The sequence below is a fragment of the Rousettus aegyptiacus genome, unplaced genomic scaffold (assembly GCF_014176215.1).
Source record: "Rousettus aegyptiacus isolate mRouAeg1 unplaced genomic scaffold, mRouAeg1.p scaffold_m13_p_17, whole genome shotgun sequence".
NCBI lineage: Eukaryota > Metazoa > Chordata > Mammalia > Chiroptera > Pteropodidae > Rousettus > Rousettus aegyptiacus.
This window is the reverse complement of record NW_023416292.1, coordinates 45,804,479-45,820,150: the sequence shown is the minus strand read 5'-3', so window position 1 is coordinate 45,820,150 and position 15,672 is coordinate 45,804,479. Positions and strand designations below refer to the sequence as shown.

General features: G+C 35.1%; 1 pseudogene; it reads right to left on the bottom strand.

The window, feature by feature from the left end:
• Nucleotides 1-1,227: 1,227 nt before the first annotated feature.
• Nucleotides 1,228-15,672, bottom strand: part of LOC107502714 — an 80,241-nt pseudogene continuing 65,796 nt past the window's right edge.

Genomic DNA, 15,672 nt, shown 5'->3' with positions numbered 1-15,672 from the left:
GTTACCAAAAATAGTTAAAGTTGAAAAAAGCAAAGTTTGATAGTTCATCAGAAATCAGTATCATTTAATATCACACTTATTAAGTATGGAGAATCTAAAAAAATGTGGCTTGTAATAATTAAAGGCATAAGTGAGTATCGGTTCATTCTCTCCCCAACACCTGCCAAGCATCTGCAAGGCCTAAATCAGATTATTGGACATACAATGGGTCAAAAATGCTCTTTAAGGCAAGGGATCATTAGAAGCATTTTATAAGAGAGGTTAGGTAATATAGAGACTAGAGAAAATACTTATTGGAAGAATCAACAAAATGCCATAAGAAGATGGCACTGTCAGAGTTATTATATACAGTTCCTTCTGAAATCAGATTCTGGCCACCTATGCACTCAAGAAAAATATGACAATATGGTAATCAGCATACATAATTTACTTGGGGACTATTTAACTTATAATATTATAACAAAACTTGTATCAAATTTCTCTCTTTATTTCATGGTTGAGTTTCTCCTAATTGGTACTCATCTTTTCTTGACCTTCTATTCACTTACTTTAAATTGGAATCCCTGATTTATTCTTACTAACACAACCTATAGATTAGAGATTGCCTCTGAGCCTCGGCCATATGGTTATATTTCTTATTTTCTTTCATAATTCCTACTGCTTGGTTGGGTCTCCAAAACTGTTCTGCTCCTAAGATAACATTCATTTTTACTTTTCATGGACCTGTCCGATGCTAAATATTTGCCTGGAAGTCATCTGATTCTTGTTTCCTATAGCTTGGCCCGTTTCCCAGTACTAAATCCTCTCAAGTCTCTGGATCTAGGTGCATATTCCTACCTTCTCCAGTCAGACAAGGTGCCAGGTAACAGCACATTACTCTTCTTTGTCTATTTTATTATGAAATGTAAGATGCTAGGCACTGCTGGTTTTGGTGTCCACAAACATCAAGTAGGTAACAAACAGGAAGACCAAAAGTAATACTGTCTAGAAATTCCAAATAATAATTGATAGTTATATCAAGTACTTCATATATGGCAGACTGTGATCTAAAGACTTTATATTAATCTTAACTAAAAAGCCCTATAAAATAGATTTTGTTATTCCATTTGCAACTAAGAAAGTAGAGGTATAGAAATGTTAATAAACATTTAAGACTACTGATTTTGGAATCTAGATGCACCTCTTAGTATTACTATACAATTCTTGGAACATCTTTACCCACCACTGCTCACTGTGCATTTAAGGAATATAATGCTAGATTTACTGAATAGATTTTGGAAATAAATTTGCTCAAACAACTTTAGTGCAATGAGGGGATTACTTATAGCTTATAGTAGAAAGGATCCTAGAATACATGGCCTTTTTCCCCTGACCCAGGCCCTTTCTGTCACCTAACTTTCCTACTTCTTTACAATTTGTTCTCTTCTCTCGATCTAGCTTCCTTCCAACTAAATTTGGTTTCCACCAAATTTTAACTAGGAAAAGCGTTTCTTCCCTGAGAACATAGAAAAATATAAATTTCTATCTTAAGGTAATATCCTCCGAATATAAGTTTTTCCTATCTCTCAAGTCTTACCCCACTTCTAACTCAGTGCTGAATTATGTAAATTTTACATTGCCAAAATACCTTATGTTAATAAATTCCTTCAATTTTCAATACCACTATCCATGTTCAGGTCTCTTTGCCTTTCTTTAGCATGATGACAATAGATTTCTTACCAATCTCCTTACTTCTATTTTCTCCCTACTTAGATCTATAATCCTCTCTGCTGCTAAATTAATCTTTCTAAATCATTTCCCAGATGCTCAGAGTCTGGGAAACGTCACATCACTTATTGCCAAAAGGCTGAAGTTGAAAGCAAGGTGTTCAAACTGCTGTCTACAAAGAAGTCTTAACCTAAGCTAACTTCTCAACATCATTTGTGATACATTTTTAGTCCCTCTGGACACTCCAAAACAGGCCTATAGTGTCTTGTCATTGACACTTTAGTTATTCTATTCTCTCTTTTTTTGAATATACTTTTCCCCAACTTACTGCATGCGAAACACACCCATCCTTTAGGAGCACATTTAAGTGCTACCTTAGACATGAAGCCTTTTTTGATATCCAAGAATAACTTCTCTTTTAACTAAAGCCAGTATCACTTTGCTTAGCACATTATCAATAGTAGCAGCTGATATTTATTATAAAATTATTATCAAGGCATTGTGTTAAGTTTTTTATATGCATGATCCTGTTTAGTCAGAAATGTAAAACTATGAAGTTTTAGAGATGAGGGCATTGAAGCTGAGAAAGGTTAAGTGAATTACCCAGAGTCAGACAATAAGTTTCCGAACCTGTACTCAAATTCTTACCTGACAACTGTGCAAACTAATTACACTTTTACTTATCCCTAAGAATGTCTAGCACCATCAATGACATACTGTAGGTGGAATAGGCATGATATAGAGTTCCTCAAGAGATTCTAAAATATAGTATCCGTGCTAGAGAGTGAACCAACTGAGGAAGTCCTTGACACCCAAGATTATGAGGGCACCAAAGAGCAAGAACAATTATCAAGGAAAATAGGAGATAAATATTTTTTTCTGAATTAAAATCTACCGTAATAGAAGAACCAATTAAAAGGAAGAGAGCAAAGTAATAATGAGCCAGAGACAGAGAGGACATCCCATAAAAAGATGAAAGACACCCAGTGGGAGAAAAAGAAAGTAACTTGCCTTTTCATTTACTAAAATATTCAAACCGATCTGACAAACTTGTATTCACTGAGTTTCAGATCTTGGAATAACATTAAAGGTGGCATAGTCTAATTTTGTAATAATTTTAAATCTCTATAGGATCCCTGATAGGGTCTCAGTCATCTCTGCTTTGAACTTGAGCAATCCCAAATTCCCTCATCTTGTCCAGATCAGTTAGAAAATTCTTAATTGACTGGGTGGCATCAGTTGGGCTAAAAGTACGCAGTCAGATTCTGAGCTCAATGAACAGAGCAGAAAGCCCTGCCTTTGCATCCACTTACAGCTCTGGGGCAGGGAAGAGTGCAGGAGGAAGTAGGTAAATCTCCCAGGGGCTTGAGGGTAGGACAGCTTTGGTGTGAGACCCTGAAAACCTGGCCCATATGCCTGGATTCCTGGTCTATGTCCAGCCTATGTGGAGAAGATGGTCCCATTAAGGTAACTTCATCCTTTACCAAGCAATCTCCCTTGAAAAGCTTTTCTCAGAGCTATCTGCACAGCTCTATTCCTTAGACTATATACAATGAGGTTGAGGAGAGGGATCACCACAGTATAAGTGACAACAATAAGCTGACCTCGCTTATGAGAGTAACTGGCTTTGGGCCTCAAGTACATGAAGGAGGAACAGCTATAATGAACAATGACCACTGTGAGGTGGGAAGCACATTTGGAGAAGCCCTTCGTTTTCCCCTCAGTGGAGGGAATTCTCAGTATTGCTGCCAGGGTGAAGGCATAGATGATGAAGAAGAGGGGACCAGGAGGACCAGCAAGCTGAGGATGAGAACGCTCATCTCACTCAGGTCTGTATCCCCACAGGCTAGGCTTAACATTGGTGGCATATCACACACACAAAAAAAATGCTGACTCTCATGGGAGCTGCAGGATTGGAGCCAATAATCAATGTCATTCCCAGGTCAAAGAGATATCAATTCAGCAAGGAGATGCCAATTAGCTGAGCACAGAAGGTAAGATTCATGCAGCTGGCATAGTAAAGTAGAGCACAGATGGCCACATGTCTGTCATAGTGCATGGCATCCAAAAGAAAGTAATTGGTATAAGCCCAAGAGACAGAAAAGAATATCTGGGCAGCACACCCCAGATAAGAGATGGCCTAGTCCCTCATGACCAAACCGGAGAACATTCTGGGGATGATACCCAAGGTGTAGCAGATCTCAGAGAAAGATAGGAAAGAAGGGAAGAGATACATGGGCATGTGAAGATGGCTATCCAGCCTGATAACTATAATAATGAATACACTGCCGATCAGGGTGACAAGATAGAGGGAGAGGAACAATGCAAAAAAAAAGCTGGAGAATCCCAAGAGGACAAAGACCCTCCAAGAGGTTGCAGTAGTCTGCCTCATTCTGAGTGACATCCTTAATAGGTTTGTTAATTCCTTCTACCATGCCAGTAGATGCCTAGTTTCTTTGGAAGGCAGGATGTTATGGATTGTCATTTATTTGTGCCTGTTGTAACTTGAAAATAAAGTTCTGTTTAGACAGCAACCAAATTCAAACAGGTGTTTGCTACATTAGATACACAGATTTATGGATCCATTCTCATATGAACTTATGTGCATATACACAAAGATACACAATATACAGACACATGCATACAGACACATATATGACTCACATTCAGAAACATAAATACATGCATGTCACATACAAAACAATCAACCTTATTATGGACATATCCCACATTTAAAACTGAGTTGCACATTCACCATTAATGACCATATCCACAAATATATTAGTCATGCATGTACATTATAAATGTAAATATATTTAGATAGCACATAAATATGTAAATATGTGCGCTACACATATATTGATGCCAACATTAGGCATATATTGCCACAAAAGAATATACATTGCCTGTTAGAACTTGAGATGGGATGCCTTAGTGAAAATTATTTTATAATCATGCAAGAAAGCTAAGAAAGTGAAGGATTTGCTCAAAGTCAGAGGCAAGACTAGAGAAAAAATGTCTTGAGCCCTAATCTAATATCAGTTCCCCTAAACAATAATGATTCTTTTCAGATACTGTGGGACACTCACTAACATGAACACAGAATAAGAAACATATTACTCAGAAAATAATTTCTTGTATTTATACCATTTCTTTACCCATGGGTCTATGCTGAGCACTGAAAGAAGAATCAAGTCTCAGGGCAAGTTATATACCCTCAGCCCAAAGATCAGCCATCAGCCTGTACTATATTTGAATAATCTATTGTGAACCAAGGCATGGAAGAGATTATGTATAGGAAGATTCTCCACTCACCTGAAGAGGAGTACGTGAGGGCAAATCCTGCTTTTTCAGGAATCATGCACTAGACTGCCCCCCAGCAGGCTTACCTGCAAGGGAAAGAACATGAGATCCATCTCAGAAACTCCTATTCTGAGCAAAAAGTAATGTTCCCAAATGACACCAGAAAATCTCCTTTTATATCCTTACCCACAGGTGGTGAATTGTATTTGTTTCCTTTAAAACATCTTCTCTCACTGAGAGATCCCCAGTCCCAACAGGTGCCGTTATAGGAAGAACATGTAATTGTGCTTGTCAGTAGCTGGGACTATTCTTTTGGGGAAAGCAAAAACAGGAAATAAACAAAAAGGTACTGGAATCATAATTTAAACAATGGTTTTTTTATATTTATTATGTGCTAAATGCTATATTAATTATTTTCACATGATCTATTTTAAAACTTGCAAGGACCTAGTAATAAAATGTTAATAGTTGTGTTTTATAGAAAGGGAAACAGCATGATAAGGGATCCAATAGATAAGTATGGTGTGGAAACTAGTATAATTATTGGTTTTATAGCTATTTCTTTGTACTATTGTTTTGGGTTTGTGTGGTTTTGATTTTTGGAAACGTTCTTGGTTGGATAAACAAAACTTTATTTATTTTAATATATTTTCATTTTAAAATTAAAGATTGCATACAATATTGTATTAGTTTCAGGTGTAGAACATAATGATTGGACATTAATATAACTTACAAAGTAATTACCTTCATAATTCTAGTACCCATCTGACACCATACATAGTTATTACAATACTATTGACTAGATTCATTATGCTATACTTTATATCCCCATGACTATTTTATAACTACAAAATTGTACTTTTTAATTCTTTTCCCTTTTTCACCTAAACCCTTACCACACTTCCATCTGGCAAAGTGCTGTTTTATCTATGAATTTGTTTCTGTTTTGTTTGTTTTGTTCTTTAGATTTCTCACGAAAGTGAATTCATATGGCATTTGTCTTTCTCTGACTTACTCAGCACAGTACCCTCTAGGTCTATCCATGCTATTGCTGATGGCAAAATTTATTTTTTTTATGGCTGAGTAATATTCCATTGTATACATGTACTACATTTTCTTTACTCATTAATCTATTGATGAACACTCATGTTGCCAATATATCTTGGCTATAAATAATACTGAACTAAACATGTGGAATCACACGTCTCTTTAAATAATGTTTTGGGCTCCTTCAAATAAATACCTAGAAGTGGGATTAATGAATCTTTCTTTGTCTCTTGTTATAGTTTTTGTTTTAAAGTCTATTAGTCTGGCATAAGTATTCCTACAAAGCTTTTTTGTTGTTTTTTGTTTCTATTTTTATGAAATATTTTTTTCATCCCTTCACTTTCAATCTGTGTATGTTTTTTAAAGAGAGTCTCTTATAATAGCATACGTAAGGGTCTTTTTCTTTTTATCCATTTAGCTACCCTATCTATTAATTAGAGCATTTGATTCATTGATATTTAAAGCAATTATTGATTTACATGTTGTTATTGTCATTTTATTATTCATATTTTTTCTTCCTCTTAAAGAAGTCTCTCTAACATTTCTTGTAATACTGGTTCAATGGTGACAAACTCTTTTAGCTATTTCTTGTCTAGGAAGCTCTTTATTATTTAGAATCTTCAATTCTAAATGAGAGCTTTGCTGGATAGTTTAATCTTGGTTGTAATCCTTGCTTTTTGTCACTTTGAATGTTTCTGGAAATCCCTTCTGGCCTGTTGAGAAATCAGCTGACAGTCTTATGGAAGTTCCCTTGTAGGTAACTAATTGCTTTTTCTCTTGATGTTTTTAAGATTCTCGCCTTGTCTTTAAACTTTGTCATTTTGATTATGACGTGTCTTGGAGTGGGCCTCTTTGGGTTTGTCTTGTTTGGGACTATCTGTGCTTGCCTGGATTGTATGTTTATTTTCTTTGTCAGGTGAAGGAAAGTTTTTATCATTATTTTTTCAAATATATTTTCAAGTCCTTGGTCTCTTATTTCTCTGGTATCTCTGTGATGTCAATGTTGGTAGGTTTAATGTTGTCCCACAGGCTCCTTAAACTGTCCTCACATTTTTGAATTTCTTTTTCTTGTAGCTATTATGATTCAGTGATTTCTGCTATCTTATCTCCTAAATTTCTAATTCAATAACCTTTTTTACCTAATCTAATGTTGATTCCCTTTAATGTATTTTTTTTCATTTCAGTCATTGTATTTTTTATTTCTAACTGGTGCTTTTTTATGTTTTGTAGCTCCACTTTTATGTTTTCTATATCTTTGTTAAAGTTCTACTAGTTTACCTACTCTTCTCCTAAGTTCATTGAACATCCTTATAGCTAGCACTTTGAACTCTGCATCTGGTAGACTTCTTCTCTCTATTTTGTTTACTTCTTTTTCTGGAGCTCTCTTCTTTTATTTTTTTGAGGGGTCATGTTTTTTTTGTCTCCCCATTTTGGCTGCCTGCCTGTATTTGTTTCTGTGTATTAGGTCTAATTTCTATGTCTCCTTGTTTTAGTAGAGTGGCCTTATGTAGTAAGTGTGCTGTGGCACAGACTTCCCTGGTAACTGGAGCCAGGTACTTCAAGTATATTTCTTATATGGGTGTGTGTGCCCGCTCTTGTAGTTGAGCCTTGTTTCTTATTTCTACCTCAATGGGAGAGATTGACTTTTGGGCTGATTGGTTGTGTAGACTGACTGGAGAGGAGCTGGCATTATGGATCAGGATTCACTTTGACAGGTCTGTAGTGCCTGTTCAGTCTGCACTTTGGATGTGTTGTCCTCAGATGTAGCCTCAGGTAATGCTCTGGCTTGGTACAAAGCTGGCCACCAGGAATGCCAACACTGGGGTCTCCTGGAAGAGGCCCCACCACAAACCAAGTTGAGCCATAGCCTGCACCCTGCCTGGGCCACCTGGCATGAACCACCCAGCAATTCACAGATAGCCACTGCTCATGCTGGGCTGTGAGAGGCCAAGCCATGAATAGAGGTTGGCTGCTGCTACTCCTGGGCTTGGAACTACTCAGCAAGGTTAGGGCACATGTGGAGGGCTGAGCTGCTTGTTTGGGTTTTACAGATCTTTGATAGATTTTGAGAAAGTTTGCAGAATGAGCCAAAACAAGCCATTTGTATGGAAGAACCACTGGATGAGGCTCTGGTGAGCCTAATTTTTTTTGGGGGGTGAGGTTCTCAGGGAATCACCAGGGTGAGATAATAAGTGTTAGCCAGGTTAAGGGAGACTCAGATATGGTGTCTGCCTGCATCTGCACAGCACAACAGGATGGGCTCAATAAAGAAACAATGGCTTCCACCAGCACTTCTTTCTGGGAGAAAGCTGCTCCATCAGCCCTCAACCCGAAGCCAGACAATTATGTTCCTCCTCATATATCCCTGGCACCTTTAAGTCTGCTGCCCAAGTGCTGGAGCTCAGAGCAAGTAAGTCTATCAGTAAATAAGTCTGTAAGTGGGTCTCTTAGGAGAAATGTCTGTGCTTCCAGCTACCCTCTGTCTCATTCAGCCGCAATCTCCACTGTTTTTCATAGCCAGAAGCTGTGGAGGACTCCTCTTACTGGTACTGAAATCTTAGGCTTGGGAGCCTTGTATGGGGTTTGGACCCTTTGCTCCTCCAGTGTTATTTCTGCATTCGAGACATCCATCTCGATTCTCAACTGCCACATGTGTGTGTAAAAACAGCCCATTTCATGTCTCCATACCTTCTACCAGTCTTGAGGTAGCCTCTTCTTTTCGAGTAGACTTCAGGTGATTCCCAATAATGACTTTTCTATTGGTTAGTGGTAATTTTGATCTGGTTGTGAGAAGAGGCAAGCACGGCTTTTACCTATTCTGCCATCTTGCTCAGAACTTTCTTGTATTATTGTTTTATTTGTAGGTCTAGGGAGTACAACATGTATTTTAACTTAACAATGTACTTAAACAATGTGAAATTACTGCTAGTAAAAGATGAAATTATTGCTAGTATAATATAAAAAATTGCAATGGCATTATTCCATTTACCTGAATTCAGCAACACACTACAATAATTTTTACACAGGCATACATCTTTTTTAAAAAAATTAAGAGAAAAAATATGTACGTTCATATAATCTTCTATATTGAAACATACATTTACTATTTTCAGTGCTCATCATTTTTTCTTGCATAGCAAAGATACCATGGGTTTTACTTTTTTCAGCCTGGAGTATATCTTATGGTGCACTTCTGCTAGCAACAAATTATCTACACTTTTGTTTGTATGAATTTCGTCATTTTTTTTCATTTGGAAAATATTCTTTTCTGGATATAAATTCTTGGTTGACAAAGTATTTTTTTTAATATGCCATTTCAATATCTCTGTTCTCTGTAGTTTGTAAAGAGAACGTTGCCATTAATTGACTCACCATTCTACTGTATGTAATGTGTCAAATTTCTCTTGCTGTTTCAATATTTTTTTTTACCTCAACTTATTAGCAATTTGATTATTACATACTTAGGTGTGGTTTTTTTTGTTGTTGTTGTTTAAATTTTTGTTTTTTTTGTTTACTTGTGGCTTTGTGGAACAGCTTGCATTCGTAAGTTATTATCTTCCACCAAGTTTGGGAAGTTTAGGTGTTATTTCTTCAAATATTTTTTCTTTTTTATATTTTAGTTTCCCTCTGATATTACGATTATATGTATGTTAGATCATTTGATATCATCTCAAAAATCTCAAAGAATTTGTTCATTTCATCTCTATTTTGTCTTACTCAAAACAAATAAGTTCTACTGTTCAGCTTCAAAATTACTGATTTTTTTCTTCTATCATCTCCAAAATGCTATTGAACTCATTTCACAATTTTCTTTTAAATTTCAGCTATTCTAACTATAAACCCTACATTTCCAATAGTTTCCTTTTTCTAAATTCCAATCTTTTGCTAATATTTCCCATCTGTTTAATTTTTAATACTATATTCTTCTTTCATTCTTTGAGCATAATTATAATAACTGATGTGAATACTGCAAAATTCAAATTGCGGTTCACTTGGAATCAATTTCTATTAACTGGATTTTTTTTCTACGTATGAATTATGCTTTATTAAATTTTTACTTATATAATAATTTTCTGTTGAAAAACACTTTAGATAAGACACTGAAGTAACTGTAAATATTTTGTTTTTGTTTTTCTAGTAGGCAGTTAACTTCCTTGATCTAAAAACCCAGAATATTTCTATTCTCACCTATTTTTTGTAGCAGTTGATGTCTCTGCTCATATTGTATTTGGCTTTTAGAAGCAAATTTTTTTCTGTCTGGCTTCCTAAACACTATGCATATATAGTTTAGTAGTTAGCAAATATTTGTGCATAGTTTACTTTCAAATCTTGAGACTCTTTCTCTCTATAGTTCTCTAAAATTCTGTTTGATTTGCTACTCCTGATTTTTGCAATCTAAAAAGTCAAGGCAATAGAGTCCTCTTTTAGCTCTCAAATCTGCGTGGTAATAAAGGAATACATTAATTCAAAAGCACATAATGCTCGAAAATCTTACCAAGAGCCATTTGGCTTTCAAGAGTACATTTCTCTTTTATTTGTTCGTGTCTTTTCTTTTGCTCAGCAACCCATAATCAGTCAGGATTTTGGGCAGAAATAATACTCAAATTTGGTATTTCTACTCTTCTGTAGCTGTCTCATTTTAAAAATTCCTTTCTTAAACTTCTATTTTTTGTTCTTGAAACTCTACTAATGTGCCTTCCTGAGGGAATGGAGATATGGAGGTATTGGGAACTGCTCCTTGGCAAAAACAAAAACAAAAACAAAAACTCACAGGTTTTCCCTAATATGATAAAATAGTAATATTTTAAGATTAAATGTTTCTAAAATTTCTGATTGACTTTAGTCACTTTCCAGGGCCTTCAAATAATTGTTTTTAATGTTTTTGCCCATGTTTAATTATTTTTGTCTATGAGTAGAATCACTGGATCTCCTCATGTCAATACTAACTTCTCTAATTCTAGTTCATGCTGAGCATCCATTCACCTTATTTCTGGTTAAATGTCTTACCCACTCTACCCATGCCTCTGTTCAAGTGGGCCATCTGATATTAGCTGAACCAATCACAGCATATCACTTTCTTGCTTTAGTAATTGGAACAGCTGGTGTTAAAGTAATAAAACCAGGTTAACAAATATTTTTTATTTACATAACTTATTGTGAAAGTAGGAAAAAACTGAAATAAGAAAATATTTCTAGCTTAGTAATAATAAAAATAAAATCTATTTTCATTCATAAAATGAAACCAAATATTGCTTAAAGGCAAATTTATATTTCATTTTTATATTAGAAAAGAAAAAAGTATTAATAACATACTCTGTATTTTAACTTAATTTTTTTTGTGTGTGGGGAGGGGGGTTAGTAAAATTAATCCAATACTAAAAAAGACATAATATAGATGTGACTGGTGAAAAATAAAATTTAAATATAAAGATAGAAACCAGCAATAGTGGAATTTGTAACTTAAAAATTCTTAGTGAAAAGAATAAATCCCTAACAAACATGATTATGAAAAAGAGAAAATAGTTACAAAAAGCAAAAGTGAACACAAGAATATCAGTTAATATTCTACAGACAATTAGAGTATGAGAACATATTATGAACAACCTAATGCTAATATATTAAAAGAACTTAGACAAAAAAAATTCTTTAAAAACACAACATACCAGGGACTTCCAGTTAAAATGGCAGAGTAGGTAAAAGCTATGCTTGCCTCCTCAAATGACCGCATCAAAGTACAACCTATTTATAGAACAACCACACTTGAGAAACACCTGAAGACTAGCTGAACAGAACTCATAACTAATAATATAAAGAACCGACATCAAGACTGGTAAAAATGGTAGAGATGTGAATTGGGCCAGCCCTACACCTATGTGTAGGAGTTAAGAATCAGGCTATGGAGGTACCCCTAAGGAGTGAGGAGTCCAGCATCACACCAAGTTCTATAGTCTGGAGCACCAGTTTTGGAAAGAGAAGTATCCACAAAATCTGGCTTGTGAAAATCAGCAGGGATTCCACTTGCTGGGTGAAATAGAGGGCTGCCGTAGACCAAGGTGTGAACTTAAAGGCCGGAGCACAAACTCACTTGCTTACAAACATTCAGAATAAACACCAGCAAAGGAATAGCAGCTCAAAAGTGCCAGAGACGTATGAAAAGAAACTGAATTGTCTAGCTTCAGGGCGAAGTCTACAGGGCCAGCTCTCTCTGGCACAGAATGCAGATAAGCACCATTGTTTCTTTGTTGAGCCCTCCTGAACTCAGCATGCAGATGCAGGTGGGCAGCCCATCAGAGTCTCCATTAACCCGGCTAATACCAGTCACACCCACCCTGGTGATTTTCTGAGACAACATATGCAAGGGCCAAAAACTTTTAATGATTTTTTTAAAAATAATAGTTAATATTTAATATTATTTTATGTTTGTTTCAGGTGTACATCATAATGATTAGATATTTAAATAATTTATGAAGTTACATTCCAGGTTAGTCTAGAACCCACCTAGTACTACACATAGTTGTTGCACTATTAGTAACCATATTCTCTACACTGTACTTTACATCTCTGTGACAATTTCGTAACTACCAATTTGTTTTTCTTAATCCCTTCACCATTTCGCCCAGTCCCCCAATGTCCCTCTCCTCTGGCAACCACCAGTTTGCTCTCTGTACCTATGAAACTGATTCTGTTTTATTCATTTTGTTCCTTAAATTCCACATATAAGTGAGATCATAAAGTATTGGTCTTTGTCTGACATATTTCACTTAGCATAATACCCTCTAGGTCCATTCATGTTGTTGCCAATGGTAAGAAATATTTCATTCTCTTCTATGGTCAGTTAATATTACACACACACACACACACACACACACACACACACACACACACATCTTGTTGAATGAGTGTTTTGATTTTCCTTGGATAAATACCCAGGTGGAATTGCTGGGTCAAAAGTTAATTCTATTTTTTATTTTCAAAAGAAACTCCAAGCTGTTTTCCATAGTGACTGCACCAATTTCCAATCTCACCAAAAGTACATGAGGATTCCCTTTTCTCCACATCTTTGAATAACTGATGATAGCGATTTTGAAAGACATGAAGTAACATCTTGTGGATTAGTGTGCATTTCTCTGATGATTACTGATGTTGAACATCTTTTTTATATGTCAAATGGCCACCTGTATAACTTTTTTTGTAGAAATTCCAATTCAGATCTTCTGCTAATTTTTTAAATAGAATTTTTAGGGTTTTTTTTTATGTTAGTTGTGTCAATACCTTATAAATTTTGGATATTATCTCCTTATCAGCTGTATCATTAGCAATTATCTTCTCCCCTTCTATAGGTTTTCTTTGCATTTTGTTGATGCTTTTCTTTTCTTTTTTTCCTTTTGTTTTATGCTTTTCTTTGCTGTGTGCAAAAACTTTTTAGTTTTTTTAAAATAAATTTACTTATTTATTTTAAATAGTTTCAAGTATACATTGCATTGGTTAGACTTCATATCATTTATAAAATAATTCCACTAATTACTCTTCTCTCCTTCGGTTTTATACATGGTCAATATATTAATGCTAACTGCTTTCCCTATGCCAGACTCCCCATCACCATGACCATCTATCAACTACTAATTCCTACTTTAACACTTCACCCCCATTCCTCCAAACTCACAATCGCCCCTCCCCTCTGTCCATCACCAAATTGTCCACTATATTTGTGAGTCTGTTTTTGAATTATTTGTTCTTTTTGTTCCTTAGATTCAACATATAACTGAAATCATATGGTATTTATCTTTTTCTGTGTGACTTACTTCAGCATAAAGACCTAGAGGTTCATCCATGTTGTTGCAAATGGTTAAGATTTCATTTTTTAATGGCTGAGTAATATTCCATTGTATATATGAACCATGACTTCTTTATACAATTGTCTGTTGATGGGCATTTAGGTTGCTTCCATATCTTGGTTATTGGAAATTGTGCTTCCAAAATATATTGTGGTGCATAGACTTTTACAAATTGTTTTGGTTTTCTTTGAATAAATAACCAATGGTGCAATTACTGGGTCAAAAGGTATATCCATTTTTATTGTTTGAGAAACCTCCATACTGGTTTCCACAGTGGCTATACCCATTTGCAATTCCACCAACAAGGTATGAGGGTTTTCCTTTTCTCTACATCCTTGCCAACACTTGTTCTTTGATTTATTGATGATAGCTATTCTGACAAGAGGCAGGTGATATATTGTGATTTTAATTTGCATATCTCTGATGATTAGTGACTTTGCGCATCTTTTCATATGTTTATTAGCCATCTGTATTTCACCTTTGGAGAAGTATCTGTTCAGGTCTTCTGCCCATTTTTTAATTAGATTTTTTGTTTCTTTTGTTGCTGACTTGTATGAGTTCTTTATATATTTTTGGATATAACTCCTTATCAGATGTATCATTAGCAAGTATCTTCTCTCAATTAGTCAGTTGTCTTTTTGTCTTGTTGATGGTTTCTTTTGCTGTACAAAACCTTTTTAGTTTGATATAGTCTCATTTGTTTATTTTTTCTGTTTTCCCTTGCTCAGGGAGATATATCCAAAAAGAAATTGCTGTTAGTAATATCAGAGAGTTTACTGCCTATGTTTTCTTCTAAAGGTTTTATGGTTTTGTATCTCATACTTAAGTCTTTAATCCACTTTGAGTATATTCTTGTACACAGTGTAAGAAGATGCCCCAGCTTCTTTTCTTTTTTTACATGTATCTATCCAATTTTCCAAACACCATTTATTGAAGAGACTATCTTTACCCCATTGTATATTCTTACCTCCATTGTCCTACATTAAGTGAGCATATTGATGTGGATTTATGTCTGGGCTCTCTATTCTGTTCCATTGATCAATGTTTCTGTTTTTTTTACGCCAGTACCATGCTATTCTGATTACTGTAGGCTTATAATATAGTTTATTTTAATTACTCTAGGCTTGTAGTATAGTTTATAGTATAGATATTAGGTAGTGTGATACCTCCAACTTTGTTCTTTTCAGAATTGTTGTGACTATTCAGGGTCTTTTATGGTTCTTATATAAATTTTAGAATTATTATTTTCTATCTCTCTGAAAAATGCCATTGGTATTTTGATAGGGATTGCATTGAATCTATAGATTGCTTTGGGTAGTATGGCTATTTGAATGATATTGATTCTTCCTACCCGTGAGTACAGTGTATGCTTCTACTTATTTGTATCTTCTTCAACTGTTTTTTCAGTGACTTAAAATTTTCTGAGAACAAGTCTTTTACCTCCTTGGTTAATCTGATTCCCAAGTGTTTTATAGTTTTCAATGCAATTGTAAATGAGATTATTTTCATTATTTCTCTTTCTGAAAGTTCATCATTAGTGTATAAAAGTGCCACTGACTTTTGAATATTTATTTTGTAACCTGCTACTTTACTGAATTCACTTATCAGTTTGTAACAGTTTTTGGGTGGCATCTGTAGGGTTCTCTATGTATTGTATCATGTCATCGGCAAATAACAAGAGTTTTACTTCTTCCTTTCCAATTCAAATGCCTTTTATATCTCTTTCTTGTCTTATTGCTGTGGCTAAGACTTCCAATACAATGTTGAAGAGGAGTGATGA